The 15,899-nt window shown below is 38.7% G+C and overlaps 1 protein-coding gene across 1 annotated transcript in view; it reads right to left on the bottom strand.

Annotated features, from left to right (window-relative positions):
- Nucleotides 1-8,484, bottom strand: part of LOC119745562 (28S ribosomal protein S11, mitochondrial-like) — a 53,595-nt gene extending 45,111 nt beyond the window's left edge. Inside the window, exon 1 of the mRNA XM_038222007.1 lies at nucleotides 7,976-8,484. The gene's annotated coding sequence lies outside the window, so the exon portion shown is untranslated. The remainder of the gene's footprint in view (nucleotides 1-7,975) is intronic.
- Between the last annotated feature and the right edge of the window lie 7,415 nt (nucleotides 8,485-15,899).

Raw genomic sequence — 15,899 nt, 5'->3', positions numbered from 1 at the left:
GGATCGGCTCATTAATACTCGGGCTACATCTTGTTGCCCAACGGTGCATTACTTACCCATCTACTGCTTTTCCAGATGTTGCGCATCAGATGTAGGGGTTTTTATTAAAGGAACGGATGGGGTTCTCAGTTTATGAATATTCTCCAACCAAGGTCTTTTTTTTTTTTTAAAGTTGCAAAGATACCACTCGTGACAATTAATAGGACATTGAGAATGAATTTCGAATAGTGGTGGGAGGTATTGGATATTTCAAAATCCGGTTATCCTCCTTTTTTTTAAAACCGAATATCGGTTATCCGATTTTGCGTGAAGTTGCCATTCAGCTCACAATCATGCCAACAAAAAAGTGATGCGTGAGGTGCCACATGGATAACTGTCCAGGATGATTTGGTATAGTTTTTATTTATTTATTTATTTCTTATTTATCCTGGGTGATCCACTCAGTGAGAAAACTCACTGATCTCCTATGGATCCCAGCTCACACAAAACTACTATTAAAATACAATTATATTATTAGGAGTACAATGTAGGAATGTTAAAAAACTCATTTAAACTTAAATAAAATAGGAATTACACAGATGATTAACAGACATTTACAATACAATACAAAACATCACTGCAAGATGACATCTCCCCACTCCCTGTTTTTTTTTCTTTTTTTCTTTTTTTCTTTTTTTCCCCACTTATTTTCTTTTTTTAACTGAGCTGTTTGAGTTGATTGACAAAGTGATTGAGACTCGCTGGATGCGAGATTTCAAATGAAGCGGTAAGTTATTCCAAGCCTGGGCACCCCTGAAATTAAAAGTTCTTCTTCCATTTTCTGTTTTAGGGAGTGGAAGAGCCACATTGCCAACAGTGCTATTCCTAGTTCGATGACGGTGTAGTTCACTGACTGGAACAAAAACTTCGCTGAGATAACTAGGAACATTGCCGGATAAACACTTAAAATCCATGGTATTAAAATGAATAGTTTGCAGGATAACATGACCACTGGGCCTTTACAAAATAACTTGAGAGCTGTAATGTTGAAATAAAAAATGGGTGAGAACTCTCTGATCCGATGAATGGGCAGATTGTTACACGAACCAAGAAGACTGCTAGCGAGCGAATGCAGTTACAATCAGAGACCATGGAGCAAATTGTGGGGATGTTGCAATTGTTTTCTTTAGCTTGAGTCACAAACAAATGGACGCCCAGTGTTTTTTTTAAGTTTGGCAACAAATAATGCAACAAAATTCATGTGAAGGGCCTCTCGTGCTCATTTTCCAAAATTTCCATGCTGGACCAGGTCCAGGGCCCAATTTCACGGCGCTGCTAAGCACAAAAATTTGCTTAGCACACAAAAAGTCTGGTTTATAAAAGCAGGTTACCAGCCAAAACTCCAACATAGGAACATATGGTGTCGGAACATACATGTAGGGTTGTCTGAACATTGGGGTGTAGGAACATAAAACAGTCACCATTTCAACATGAATATAAAGCGAGACGATAGTCTGATCTGTGAGCCTTTTCACATTTGAATTGTGTGGGTTTTACAGGCTTACAAGTTTTAACAAAATTGCTCTCTTGCTACAAGTAACAACTGACATTTCTCTCATTGTTCACTTACAAAGGATGTTTTGGTACAGTGTAGGACATTGATATTTAGTTTGAAAGGGTCTTTGGATCATTGCCATGCCATGGAAAGAATAAAATGCATCACCTACATGAACATGTATTTTTTACTTTTACAGTAATCTGTAAACATTTCCCTATGGACATCAGCCCCCATTATACAAATATTGAATGCTTCGAGTGGTGTACTATAGCCTCCCGAGGTGATCCATGGACATTCTATTTTCCCGAGGCGAAGCCGAGGGAAAATAGAATGTCCATGGATCACTGAGGGAGGGTAGTTTTACTTCACCACGAGATAAAGCATTCAATATTTGTTTTATAACACTTCACCCACAGATTCTGCTTGGTTTTAATATTTTAAATTATTTAAATCTGAAGACAGTTGAAATAAACTTCAGTTTCAATACAAAATTGGTGGAAAATGTATTTCTCTCTTCCAAACTACCCCTTCACGTAATGTTTGAACCCAACTCTGCGGCGCGCTCTCTTTGGAACAAAACGCGCAACGCGCACACCGGCATGCATTTGCACACAAATACCACGCCGTGGATATACGGTAGTACTTTGGTTGCTATTGGTATAGTACTTGGTATAGTACTTTTGGCCGTGCACAGAAAGATAGCGAAAATAGAAAGTATCATGTGACTCGCTCTCGGCCAATCAAGACACAGAATCTGTGAGTGAGGTGTTATAACAGGAACTACTGACATTAGGGCCCAATGTCATGGCTCTGCTTAATCTGCTAACACAGAATTCTGCGCTTACGAAGTTACGATCGCCATTATGCTAAGCACCAACAGACAAATTCTGTGCTAATCCTTAAAGGATGTAATTTCAGGGAGACACTGTTCATATTAGGTGTTTAACTGTTGAAATAGTGAACCCCAAGAAATACTCATTGAAAACATTTGTAAGAAAAGTTTGCTCATTGGCTTACTGCCATGAACTAACACAACAACGAATCACTAATGACAAGAAAGTTTACGACAGGAAAATATCCAAAATTTTGGCAGCTTTTTGGGCATAAACTAATTGCGACATTGAAGTTTCTGCCGGATATGACATCACACTTTTGCTCATGAATATGGAAATTCCATAAGCATAAAAACCAAAAAGGCGCCAAAATGCCCTTGGAAATGGCAAAATGAAAATTGAAAATAAGGTTAAAGGGACACAAAGGTGCATTTTCAAGGATTGCATTAAAAACAATTACATTTCATGAGCCCTTTAACACAAATCAGGAGGGTGTTCTACAAGCAGTATCCTTGATGCCACGGTTTATTTGAGAATCCTCAGAGTTGGTGATACCTCACGTGAAGGGAGACAGCCTGGTTGCCAAGGCAACTTTCACTTGGGTCTCTTCTCAAGAAATCTTGTTGTCTTGGGTACTGATTTCTACGAGAAAATCGCTCCTGGGCGGTCAGTGTCGACAGTCAAGAGAAGTTTAATTGCTTTAAGGATGAAGGTACATGTACTACCGGTAGCTGCCACAAAATGATCCTTGACTTCTGCGGTTGTACATGTACAGTGTACATGTACAAGCGTGTGGTGCACTAGAAGGATTGAAAATTTAGAGTTGCCTAAATCTGTAGGCGATGTGACCTGTGACGTCATGCCCACAGGCAAACTGCCGGGCAAGCCAAACAGTTAAACATCATTTGTACATGTACACATGTATGTTATTTGGCCCACATGTCAACACTTTTCAACCATAAAAATGTACATGCAGCGCAGAGGACGACAGTTTGCTGAAAGTCAGCATCATTTGACCACAACATACAATTTTGTAAACAAATGTCAAATGGTCTCAACCGTAAACCTTGAAACTACCAAAAATGCAGTACACATCTTGCCAAAAATACAGCACATACCGTACATTGTATACATCCAAAACTCTTGCAATTAGGCAAAGAAAAAAAAACCTTGGTATCTGGTCAGCGTGCGCGTCGATTTTAATCATGCGCGTCAACCTTTTTTTTTCTTCAAATTAACACGGAAGCTACAACAGCGCCCTCTATTGCCGCACCTTCTCAAATTGTTGTACCAAGGAGCACCAAGGAATGGGGAAATTGCACCAAGGCAAATGATGAAGGGCACCAAGGCATATTATGGAGGACACCAATGTACAATGAGGACACAAAAAGCAAAATAATACCCACCTTGTCTGTACCGTACCATTCAAGCTTGAAAAAAAAAAAAAAGCCACCCCCCCAAAAAAAATAAAACGCGTCGCCGCATCAATTCCTGAACTTCGGTCTGACCAGAGACCGACTATTTTTTTTTTTTTGGCCTTACCGGTAGGTATTGTTTGCAAACATTCAAAAACAAAACTGCCAAAAGTATTATGAAATAGCCTACATGAATGTTACCTAATAGTATCAAGCAACCTGTAAAATAATTGCGCTTTGTATGTTGTCATTTTCAAGAAAAAAGGGATTACATAATACATAAGCAGAATACATATTCCACATATTTTACCGAAACAATTTCAACACAATGCATTTTCCCTCAAAAGCTTTATTTAGCTGTGTGGATTTCTGAAGTGTTTCGCTCCGAAATAGAAACTACACACGCGGTATTTTTTACAATGCAAACATCACGTGGACATTTCCCCTTCAGAACCATTTGAAATTCTTAAATGCAAAATACCAGGCATGATTGCGGGCAAAAAAAAAATTCAATCTCGAGTTTTTTTTGTCCCTGTGGGACAAAAAACTAGGTTGAATAAATTCAATGCCACCTTTAATCTCTTTCGCTTTCGGTTAACACAGTGGAAATGAAAGGTTACTGGACTTGGGAAAAAAAGAAGAAAAAAAAACACACCTTGAGTTTCAAAAGAGATCTGGGTCAGGGTTAAATTGTGGAATGAGGCTGGGAACTTCACATTCACAAGCAATAGTGAAGGCCATTGATACTAGGAAGAATTGTGGAAATTGCATTTTCAACTTAGTGGTTGCCCTTTTCAAGAATCTGTATGAAAAAGAAAATTGGTTCCGGTGGACATGGTGGAAATTAAAAGTACATGTATAAACAACCAAAAATCCCACAAACACTGGATTTATTCAAGAGGTTTCTGAAAGTGGAAACACAGTTGTAGCTTTTATAAGAAATCTAACAAACTGCCATATTTCAAAGTGCTGGGATCAAGATGTTGGGACCTTTGAAGATATGTGACCTGTCGCCATGAAATGAACATCCATGTAAAGTTCAAATCTGCCTTTTTGCAGTACTCTACAGCGCGGCGGCCAGGCAAAGCCAAAATTTGAAGGGGTGGGGGATTATTTGTTTTCAGGTAAAGCTCTGATTATCTGTAAGTCCTGTTCTATCGTACCTTTCCAAGTGGTTTTTTGTTCAATCAAACATCTTCAAATCCCTTTTTTCATCATGTTTCGTCAGTTGATTGTTCGTCCACTGTGATACACCGTTGCCCTTTTTCTCCCTCAAAAAAGTACGTTTACAACTCCAGTTTGGTTAGCGGTATATTTCCGTTACTGAACTCATTGCCCCCATTATGTTATATTACGCACCATTAGAAAGCAAGATCATTTTGTGGTGATGGGTCACATATATTTCAATTTGAAATGCCCATAATACTGATTAAATATTCATAAAACTTTTACATTGACTTATTGCCTTGGCAGGATATTACAGCAATATTGTACTTTCAGTTTCACATCTACGTAAACATTACCGGTATTAACCTACCATACATGTTAGGCCAATTAAAAAAATAAACCAGTTTCTCATCCCTGCCCCCTGCCTTTTCTCCCGACGGCCTCCTTATTATTTTTTTAATTCATAAATTTGCAATATATTTTGCACAAATATTGTCAATAGATTGTCTTTTTATTTGTGTTTCCAACAAAATTGCCGCTCTTGTATATAGAAAGGGTTATGGTTCCTTCGGATACAATTTTGTATCAGCAAAATAGTCAAGAAAATCGCAGAATTCGTCTTGGAAAATTTGCCATCTTGGGGAAGAAAAGAAAGAAAAAAAAGTGCCCACCTCCTTCAATTTTTCCCAAAAGGCTGGACGCGAAACCACTATTTTTTTTTTACTCGGCCTTACAAATATGAACATTTTGTAAAAACAAGTTCTCCAAACAGCGAAAACAAAATACACAGGACATGTTCCTGTAGTGGTATTCTGTTGGTTGGGGATACGCTGGAGAACATTGCTCAAAACAAAATTTGGGAAGCGGCGCGCTATTTACTCCTTGAACTGGTAGTTGGATTCTTGAGCGAGAAGCCCATCTGTCAACATTCAGATGACCGGCAGGTCAAATATTTCGGTGTCACATTTGACCTTGCCAGGAATGCAAAGGCTTGGTCTGTTGTGGAGAATTCCATCAAATCTGGCAAAGCAATCATAATATGCCAGTGTGGTATATATTCCAAAATGTGAGGGTTTTTCACATCCGGATTAAAAAAAAATCAGATTTGTATGAGCTTATAATGGGCTATGCTAATCCATCGGGAAATCTGTTCTATTGTTATAGTGGGTAAAAAAAAAGATCAGATGAAAAAAAGGACATGCAGATTGTTTGTATAAAAGTAAAACATGGGCAGTCAACAGTTTTTTACTTTTTTTTCTTATTACTGAACAACAAGTTTTAGTACGATTTTAACATGCACATGGTAATTTTTTTTTGCCCACAACAGGAGAAACCCCCCCATAAAGCAGAAGCCTCCTTTCCCCCCCCCCCCAAAAATCCAATATGTTCATATGAGCGTATAATGGGCTATGCTAATCCATCGGGGAATCTGTTCTATTTTTATAGTGGAAAAAAAAAGATCAGATGAAAAAAAGGACATGCAGATTATTTGTACATGTATGTATAAAAGTAAAACATGGGCAGTCAACAGTTTTTAAACTTTTTTTCTTATTACTGAACAACAAGTTTTAGTACGATTTTAACATGCACATGGTAATTTTTTTGCCCACAACAGGAGATACCCCCCTCATAAAGCAGAAGCATCCTTCCCCCCCCCCAAAAAAAAATCCAAGAAACCCTATTTACAAAAATTCTGCTATTCATAAAGAAGCTCCTTTAAAAAAAAACACAATGTGTTTCACAGTAAATCAACTGCACTTTATTTCAAGGACATTTAACAACCATCTACACCACAAATGGGGGGGAAAATTGAATAGACCTCCCACGTGTGTAATGTATTTGTGAAACATTTTAATTTAATCAATTGCAATAACGTGTTAATGATGTCACATTAAACTCATCAATGTGGGGCTTTATACCGAAAATGTTACTTAATTGCTAATGGCCGGTCTTCATCCGTACATACGAATTTTAAAAATGTAATATTAGAGACCAAATTTTGTTTTTATCCAATTGTTAGTATTACAATACATGTACATGCATGCAAGTGGTTTATTGTTAAAGCTAAAGAATTTCAGAGCTGCACGCAAGAACTACATGTTGTAATTTGATAGTGGGCGTTCGAGTACAATATGTTTGAGTTCAAAATCATGAAAATGGGCATTCAACTAGAGCTGACGAAATGTATCTTACTGCTTTCGAATATCATCCATAAAATTCACAATTTTGCCAGGAAAACAACACAATATGGGCAACCTAATGTACGCTAGTCAATTTTAATTGTTTTTCATCTTGAAAAATTGGGCTCATGATACATGTAGGCCTACACTCATGAGGCCCCCTTCAATGGAGAAACTACTGTGTGTTGTACACGTACAAAGCAACTGCCCGTGACGGATTTATCTGAACAATAGCTAGCACAATGCTTTCGCCATTGAAGGGGGCCTTCGTGAGAGAATTGACAGATTCACTAGCGTGCCCGAAATGTTCTATATTCCAAGAATGAGAATTTTTTCTTTGCCATGAAAAATACATATTTTTGTAATTATAGTTTACATCATGATAACATTTTGCACACAAGTATCTGACAGGAACAAAATTCAAAAAAATTCAAAAATCCAAACGAGTTCCACTCACCCAAATTTAGCCATTACTATGCGGGCTCCGGTTTTGTCCGCACACACATATCAATACAGGAGGCTAGGGCCCAAATGAATCCTGTGTCGAATCACGATCTTAATCAGGCAAGCATCCGGAAGCCACAACTAAAGTCAATATCATCTGATCAATCGATGGCTACAAAGTACACGCACCACGCATCCCTAATCTCCAAATGGGCATCTCCCATTCAAAGCAACCGACAACGATAAAAGGGCAGCATGCTAAAGCAACTTGGCAAATACATATTTGAATATTTAAAGCTAAAACCATATGGAAACCAAAACCAAAAAAACAAAACATCACACCCAATGGTGTAGTTGGGTTGAAATTCGTTTAAGAAGGACTATGAACAATATACTGACCTTGCAATATCTAACCCTAAAATCCGCATCGTTATCTCGGCCAATTCTTTTCCCCGCATCCTCGTTCCTGGCTTGCTCAGATGATCAAGTACAGTGCTCAATATGACCACAACTGGCTCCCACACAAAGGGCCTTCATGCTCAACGCACAGTGTACCGCGTGCTGTTTCGGCGAGTCCCTCATCCATGCACTCCTTTGTGTTTGAAAGTCCATAGTCAGATAGTGGGCATACACACACGTACACCATGCACTCACACAAAAAAATGGTGCATGCCTGCATGCAGCTGACCCATATGGATTGGACAGAAGAGGTAGGGAGGATCAAGCGAACAGAAGCTAGCGTACGGGCACAGAGCCCCCTAGAAACAAGGGCATGCAGTGTGGCAAAGACTTCAATGACCGTAGCAGGTGCATTGGGTGGCTTGGGGAGTAGGGCCTACATGACACCCGATTGAGAAAAAAATCTGTAAAAAAAACTAAATAAATGTGCCACCAGACCATAGTAGATGGTCCCACAGTACCCTACCCGCCTACTCCATATGTAGCGCCCGCGCGCCCTCATGATAACACTGCCCAATCCGGAGTGGGAACTACCAAAGAAAAAATAAGGGGGGGAAAAGGCATCGCAGGATTTTGTTGGCACCGTGCCAGCAGCATGTGTAATAGCTGGTCAATTTCAATACTAGTAAAATTCCATCTGCTTTGTGTGTACGTGTTCATGTACATGTACATATGTACACCATACGTTCATGAATTTGAGTTGGGCTTTTGGGATTGGCCGAACTGGCAGCCCGTCCCATCCTGAATTTTAGGACGGACGAAATTAGAAAACACAAGAACAATTCTAAAAGATAATAACTACTCTGATGAGAGAGTGCTGTTGAGCTGTCGGCTTGGCTTTTGAATATTAATCACACTTTTTTGGAACAAAAAGCTTTTGGCTCGCAGAAAGATGTAATTATGAAGTAGATTTTTTTATAAAGAAAAACCTGGTGATGACAAAAGGGAGTTCACATAACCTATTAGATTCTATATTTAGATCATTAGATTCTACATTTAGATTAGATCAATGAATATCTGTTGGTGAGCAAAAAATAAATAACACCAAAATCAATATGAATGGTAATTTTTTTAATCAATTTTAAAAGTCATGGTCAAACAATCAGAGATTAAATCTGTCTTTGATTCAATTTTTCCAAGTGTCTTTACTGGCATAAATTACACTTGATAAAATAAATTTGAAAAAATGTTACTAAACAAATCATTGTTTACACTGCTTCAATAAGTCAAGTGAATGTGAAAATGTGTAGTATACACATGTACATGTACCACATGATGTACTACTGTACATATTTTTGTACATGTACATGTAAGTTTTCATTACACTGTACATGTATATATGTGCCTACCGTAATTTAATGGAAAAGGGATATTTAAATCTTTGTATCGCCCATTTTGTGCGTTACTGCGCTTCCCATTTAAACAAACAGTTTTTTTTTTCTCATTACATGAACATGTACATGTTTATGTGTACATTATGAACAAAAAAAGTTTGGGATTGCGAGGGGGAAAAAAAGGGATTTTAGTGGAAGAGGCATTTTTGTTTTCATTCGTACCGTTGAAAGTGGATTTAATTTTGACCAACAACCCTATGGGAACCTATGTACCGGTACATACATACAGTAGTACATGTACGTACGTAATGAAATTGATTCGTATTTGTGCAACTTTCTACTCCTCTTAACATGTATGAAAACTTTTTGAAATCCCTACCACTGAAAGTGCACTTCTTTTAAACATTTTCAATTTTTTCCTGACAATTGAGGGCGCTGTTGCTGTTGCTGTGATGTCACTTTAGGAAGGCATGTTCAGGTTTAGGTGCTTTATGTTCAAAATGTGAACCCCAAAACTTTGCTCATTGAAAACAATCTTTAGAAATGTTTGCTCATTGGCTTTACTGTCATGCGCCGACACTCGAATCACCACAGAAAAGAATATTTACGACAGCAAAATATCCAAAACTCTAGCACCTTTTTGTGCTGAAATAGCTGTAACATTGAGCTTTCTGCCCAGACTGACATCACACTTTTGCTCATGAAATTTGCATTAGCATAAAAACTAAAAAGGCACCAAAATACCCATGAAAATAGCCCAAAAAATGGCAAAAAAGAAAACTGAAAATACCAGTAAGGTTAAAATGGTGTCGGACACAAAGGTGCACTTTCAGCATAAAACTAAAAAGGCACCAAAATACCCATGAAAATAGCCCCCAAAATGGCAAAAATGAATATTGAAAATAAGGTTAAAATGGGACACAAAAGTGCACTTTCAGGGACCGCATTAAAAATATTACATTAACGGGCCGTTTAATACTTTTTTCATCGAAGATTACTCAGGCAGAGCGGGTGTTCCAAAGTCGACAAACTCTTTTCAATGTCTTATTCAAAATACCGTAGCTCCCCCACCAAAAATAAACAAAAATTCCGTAACAGAATGGGAGCAAATCCAGATTGGTTCCAAGGGGTGAAAGAAACAGCGTGCGTCACACCTTGTGACCATGTAAAGCTAACTAAATTTTCTGCAAGGGGTGGTGGGTACACGTACCGGTACATGTACAATGTACAGATTGTTTGACCCATTTCCGGGATGAAGCATTATTTCTTTTGTTGCGTTAACGCTCTAAACTCCAGTACATGTTTAAAGGAGCATATTCGAGAAAAGTATTGTACTATGAAAATGCAGTTTCAAATTATACATGTACCACAAACTGTAATAGTTGGACATTTTGTTAAAATGTAGAATACAAACATTGTGGAGTGCCATGGCTTCGTGGTCTGTGGTTAATTCTGCAGGTTGTGGGTTCGAGTCCAGCCTGGGCTTATGGTGCGTGTGCCCTTGGGCAAGGCGCTTTGTCACTCATTGCTTCTCCCCATGCAGGAATAAATGGGTACCTGTGAGGGCAGAGATGGTACATTGTGGTTGATTCTAGCTGCTTTGTGCCGAACAGCAGCATTGAGCTGTATACTCCCCAGGGAGCTGAGATGGTCTTTGAAATGTTTCATTGGCCCAATGAGCAGGGATAATCATGATGCTAGTAGTTTCAAGAACATAAGTCTTGGAGCTAGATGAGAAATTTGTTGTTCTGTGTAATTACTGAACGAAGGAATTTCAGTGTACCAATTTTTTTTGTCCTCAAAATCTGAGACGTGGGACTCGGAGCACTAGGCATAATTCCAGTCATGCGTGTTTCTTTTGAAAATGCTGCCTCAAAGCGTGTGTGCTACACGTGGAATCGCCATATGAGTAAGTCTGAAACAAGCGAGGGACCTGATATCAAACAGAATGGGGCTTTTCAACAATTTCTCCGAAAAGTTAAGACATCAATGAAGGTGGTTTTTGTGTGACTGAACCTCTGAAATATCGCTAATGAACAATATGAAACACTTAATTTTTATAGCGACCCCCAAACGAAAGTGCAACTTTAAAAGAGCGGTTCTTTTGTGTTGCCCTGGAGTCAGTTGTGGCGCGAAAGGGGCACAGCTAAACCGCAACGTCGGGGTGCTACAAAGGGGTGAATCTCTGGGCATGCGCTTTTGCAAAATGCACAACAGGGAGGCTTTCCGCACTATGATTATTGTGAAATGATGAATGAAACTATGTTATTCCGGAGTTTTAACATGACTATCGGCACATTTTCAGCATGAAAGTGGGTCAACTGTGTAGTCTACAAAAGAAATGAAAAAAAAAAAAAAAAAAAAAAAAAGTTTATGATGAATAATCACATTGTACATGTATGTTTACCTTCGTTTATGTACAATGTACATGTACCGGTACTACATGTACATATGTGTATACGTGTGCAATCAAATAAAATGCTTTCGGCTATGAAGCCTTACAGCCTAACTACAATGTCAACAAAATTCAGGCATTTGATGGAGCAATAAGGTGGAAAATAAAAACTACTCTTTTCGAAACAAAGGAAATTTTGCATGACCATATTTATGCCATTTAAGTTCCAATATTATCTTTAACATGAAAACTATTCCTGGCCTACATGTATGTACTGTACATTACATTGTGAAACATAATTTTCATACAGATTGTGTAAGTAATCAGGTGCACGGAAAAGCTTAAAATAAATAGGTGTGCAAAAATAAAGACTCCCTCTCCATTTCATTATTAATACAAATAACACTGCAGGATACACAATAACGTTTTTATTGTTTAATCCATTTTTGTCATGTTTGTTGAAGCATTTCAATTAAACTCATTATAAATTACTGGCTAAAGCACTGTTTCAGAGTTAAAAGAGTACAACAACAACTAACATTGTCACAGACCTTGCAATTGGGTTTAGTTTTCAAAGCAAACACAGAAAACAACAACAAAACAAGACACAAAAACTGCTTGGGGGAAAAAAATATCACGCTCCATCAATTTTTAAGCGGTTACAATCACTTATGATACACTATAACAGTACAAATGTACATATTTGGAGAAATATGGTAAATGGTTGTTAAATGTGAGACGTCAGACGGTAATTTCAGCCCCGGCATTAATGTGTAATTAAAAAAAAAAAATTCAGTAAAAAAATTTTTAAAATACAAATTTCAAACAATTAAGAGCCTTGCTCAGAGACTGCAAGTGCTCATTAGCATGCGGCCTGCATCTGGTCTTTGCATCAACCGGACATAAATTGTCCTGCGCGTCGACGCCACGGCGGGCCCTCGTCGCTGGGGCTCCTTGCATCTCTCATCACTCGGCACTTTTTCATTAATACCGAAGATGGGCCTCCCTGGCTATGTCCAGTCATGCTCTGGTAATCTCCAATTACTGCGCTCCCCCGGAAGGAAGCAGCAAGGAAAATATATATCATCGTGCTTCTTCCCTCCTCCTCCTCTGACCGCCCCCCCCCCCCCAAACTCCCCTTTTTTCTCTCTCAGTTTCTCTGAGCACGAGTCTGCCGCCAGAGCGACCAAGGATGCAGACGAGATGTGCTTCACCGGAGCATCACCGACAAAATCACAGAATCAGCTAATTCCTATCTTTCTCTTCGCATTCAAAACTCTTGTTGTCTTTTACACTCCGCGTTCCTCACAATTTTTTTCGGAGGCCGTGCCCAATTCTCTTCTTAATTACACTTTGGCAAAGAAAAGATGACTTTTAAACGAGTGCAGCGACTGACACATGACTAGATAGGTGTAACGGATAGCGGTGGAGCAAAACGTCTTACATTTCCAGGTGGGATTTTTTATGTTTTTGAAGAAAACAGGAAATTTTGCTCTGACAATTTCAGTGTGAAATGATCCTTTTGCCCAAGGGACCATTGGAAAATTCGGATGAAGTAATGAATATTGCTCTCAACGGAATGATCATCAAGAACACATGTTAATTAACTTAACGAACACCATTGTCATATAAATCAAATATCAGGATTTCAAACCAAAAGTAGGTTAATTTTTTTTCTTTTCTTTTTTTCTTTTTTCAAATTCCAATTTTAAAATTTTGATAATCTTGGGTCTTTTGTGAGTCTACCGTACATTTCATTTCACTGAAAAAGTCTCACACACACAAAAATAAATTTTGGGAGAAAAATTACCTTGACGATATGAAATTACGAGTGTAATAAAATTAGTATCACATTACATTCACTTCCAAAAGAAAAATCATTATAATTTTCCAAACTAAACAAGCAACGTTCCCCAATTTACACACAAAAAACACACACGATTTCATTTGAGAAAACATGATTTCATTTTTGAAAGGATGTTTCCTCATTCTTGCAACACTTCAACTTTGAAAAATATCCCGATTCATTTTTATTGAACTTTCATCACATTTTTGCTGTTTTGACAAGTGTACCATATGGTGCAATACTGTGCAAAACAAACTCTAGCCAATAGAGGGCGCTATACACTGTTACAAGAACAATTTCAGAATCATTGTACAAAGCTTGTTTATCACTGTGAACAAAGAACTCTGAGCACACTTTAATGGCCTGATTTTCAAAAGGTGGGGGTATGTCCTAGTCATGGAAGTGTGCCATAGACTTCCCTAACCCTCCTCAATCCTCCAAAATCCTCCAGGCAGAGTTGGAAGATTTCGGAGGCTGAAAGGCAAAAAAAATCTGTGGGGAGGGGGGGGGGGGCAATGTGCCCCCTCTGCCCCCCTCTGGATACGCCACTGGTTAAATACCAACTGATTGAATGAGAGCCATGTTTAGAACACAAGCGATTCATGGATTGTGTAATTTAACATATGAAACAGCAACTTTTGAATAGGAGGTGCTAGGAACAGAATCAACTTATGAAACTGAAAAATAGTGCATTGGGTTTCTCTGTTATCTGAAAATGTGTAGCAGCACTGAATCCTCAGTCATGTCAGTACATGTAGGTACATTTTGTACATGTAGGTGTTAGGCACCCTACTAAACATTTCGAGCAATTTTAGTGCGTCCCAGAAAAACTACACAGAATGCCAAATGGTCCATTCAATTCGCCACCAAGAGTTTGCCACGGAGAGTTCATTTTTCCCAGTGCATTGTGGGAGATGGTCGACAAATTCGCAGCGCGGGACATTTGAAATCGTTAGTTTTTCCAATCAGTGGTTTCATAAGCGTATGAGTCGAGGCTCTGTTTGCCCATTTCTTTTCTTGTTATCAATATGGTTTTTTGGTAAGGAGGCAGAACGCTATGCCCCAATCTATGACATATTAGCTCAAGTTGTCTACCGATTCCCATCACACCTTAAGTGTAGGTGTAAGTGTGACACTCATTCAAATGGGCCATGTTTTGTCGACCGTAAACTTGACAAATGGACTCTCCGTGGCAAACTCTTGGTGGCGCACTGCATTGTGAATCGCCCGAATTGAAATGTCATTGTTGGCATTGTGAGGTTTCAACAAAAGTTGTAAAAGACGAAATCGCTGACTTTGGAATTGAGGAATTGCAAGCACTTTTCTTATGAGAAACTCAAAGTGGATGACCACAAAAGAAAGTGCATTGTGCACATATGTACTTACCTTCTTCAAAGTGTTGGGTAAACCCTAATAACTCTCAGATTCTGTCCCGCTCAACTTGTTTGCAGTGTGGACGTCTCTGCACATGTAAGGCAAATAAATAAATAAATAAATAAATAAATATTTAAATAAATAAAAAATTAAAAAATGGATTAAGGCAGTTGGAAGATTTTGCCTGTCAGATTGAGGTTACATCCTAGCAAAAATGGGGGGCCCGGGGGTGGGGGGAATTTTAAGGGGACAACACCAAAAATATAACCAGCCCTGGAAAGGGGGGGGGGGGGGGGGCGCCATCATTTAATATACAAGCCCCATTTCCGAGAATTTTCAGCCTTTATGTTGGGTGCCATCGGTCGATTGCATTGCTCCGTGGGTCGATTCAATTTCATATCTCGGACTTTAAATTCTCCAGAGCCGTGAAATTAGAATGAAAAGGTGTTGGGCTGGTGGCACAGAGATTGACTGATAGCATCATGATCGACTAATAGAACAACGCGATCGACGAATTGCGCAAATTGACTGATCGTGCCAAACATAAAGGCTGTATCCGCAATGTACCGGTTTTCCAGGGCGTAATGATTTATTTTAAAGGGAATGTACAACATTTGCTTTTGCTGCAATTTTCAGAAATAAATGGCTTTGGAGGATTAGTATGTTATAGCAAATATTGTTCAACTGACTTGCTTCACGTTTTGGGCTTGTAGGTGCTGGAAAAACCAAGAAAACCAACCATGTTCCTGAAGTCTGGTTCCCTGACCCCACTTAAAGTGAAACGGAGCAATTTATAGACTTTGGGGAATTGTAAGATCAGAGAATCAGTCTAGCAGGCTTGTATCTCTTCACAATCAATTGCACAGAAAATGCAGACGAACTTAATATGAAAAATGAGGAGTACTTTTTGTAAAA

Source organism: Patiria miniata, unplaced genomic scaffold (assembly GCF_015706575.1).
Source record: "Patiria miniata isolate m_02_andy unplaced genomic scaffold, ASM1570657v1 HiC_scaffold_7, whole genome shotgun sequence".
Taxonomy (NCBI): Eukaryota; Metazoa; Echinodermata; class Asteroidea; order Valvatida; family Asterinidae; genus Patiria; species Patiria miniata.
The sequence above is the reverse complement of the archived record's forward strand: the minus strand, read 5'-3'. Positions and strand labels throughout refer to the sequence as shown.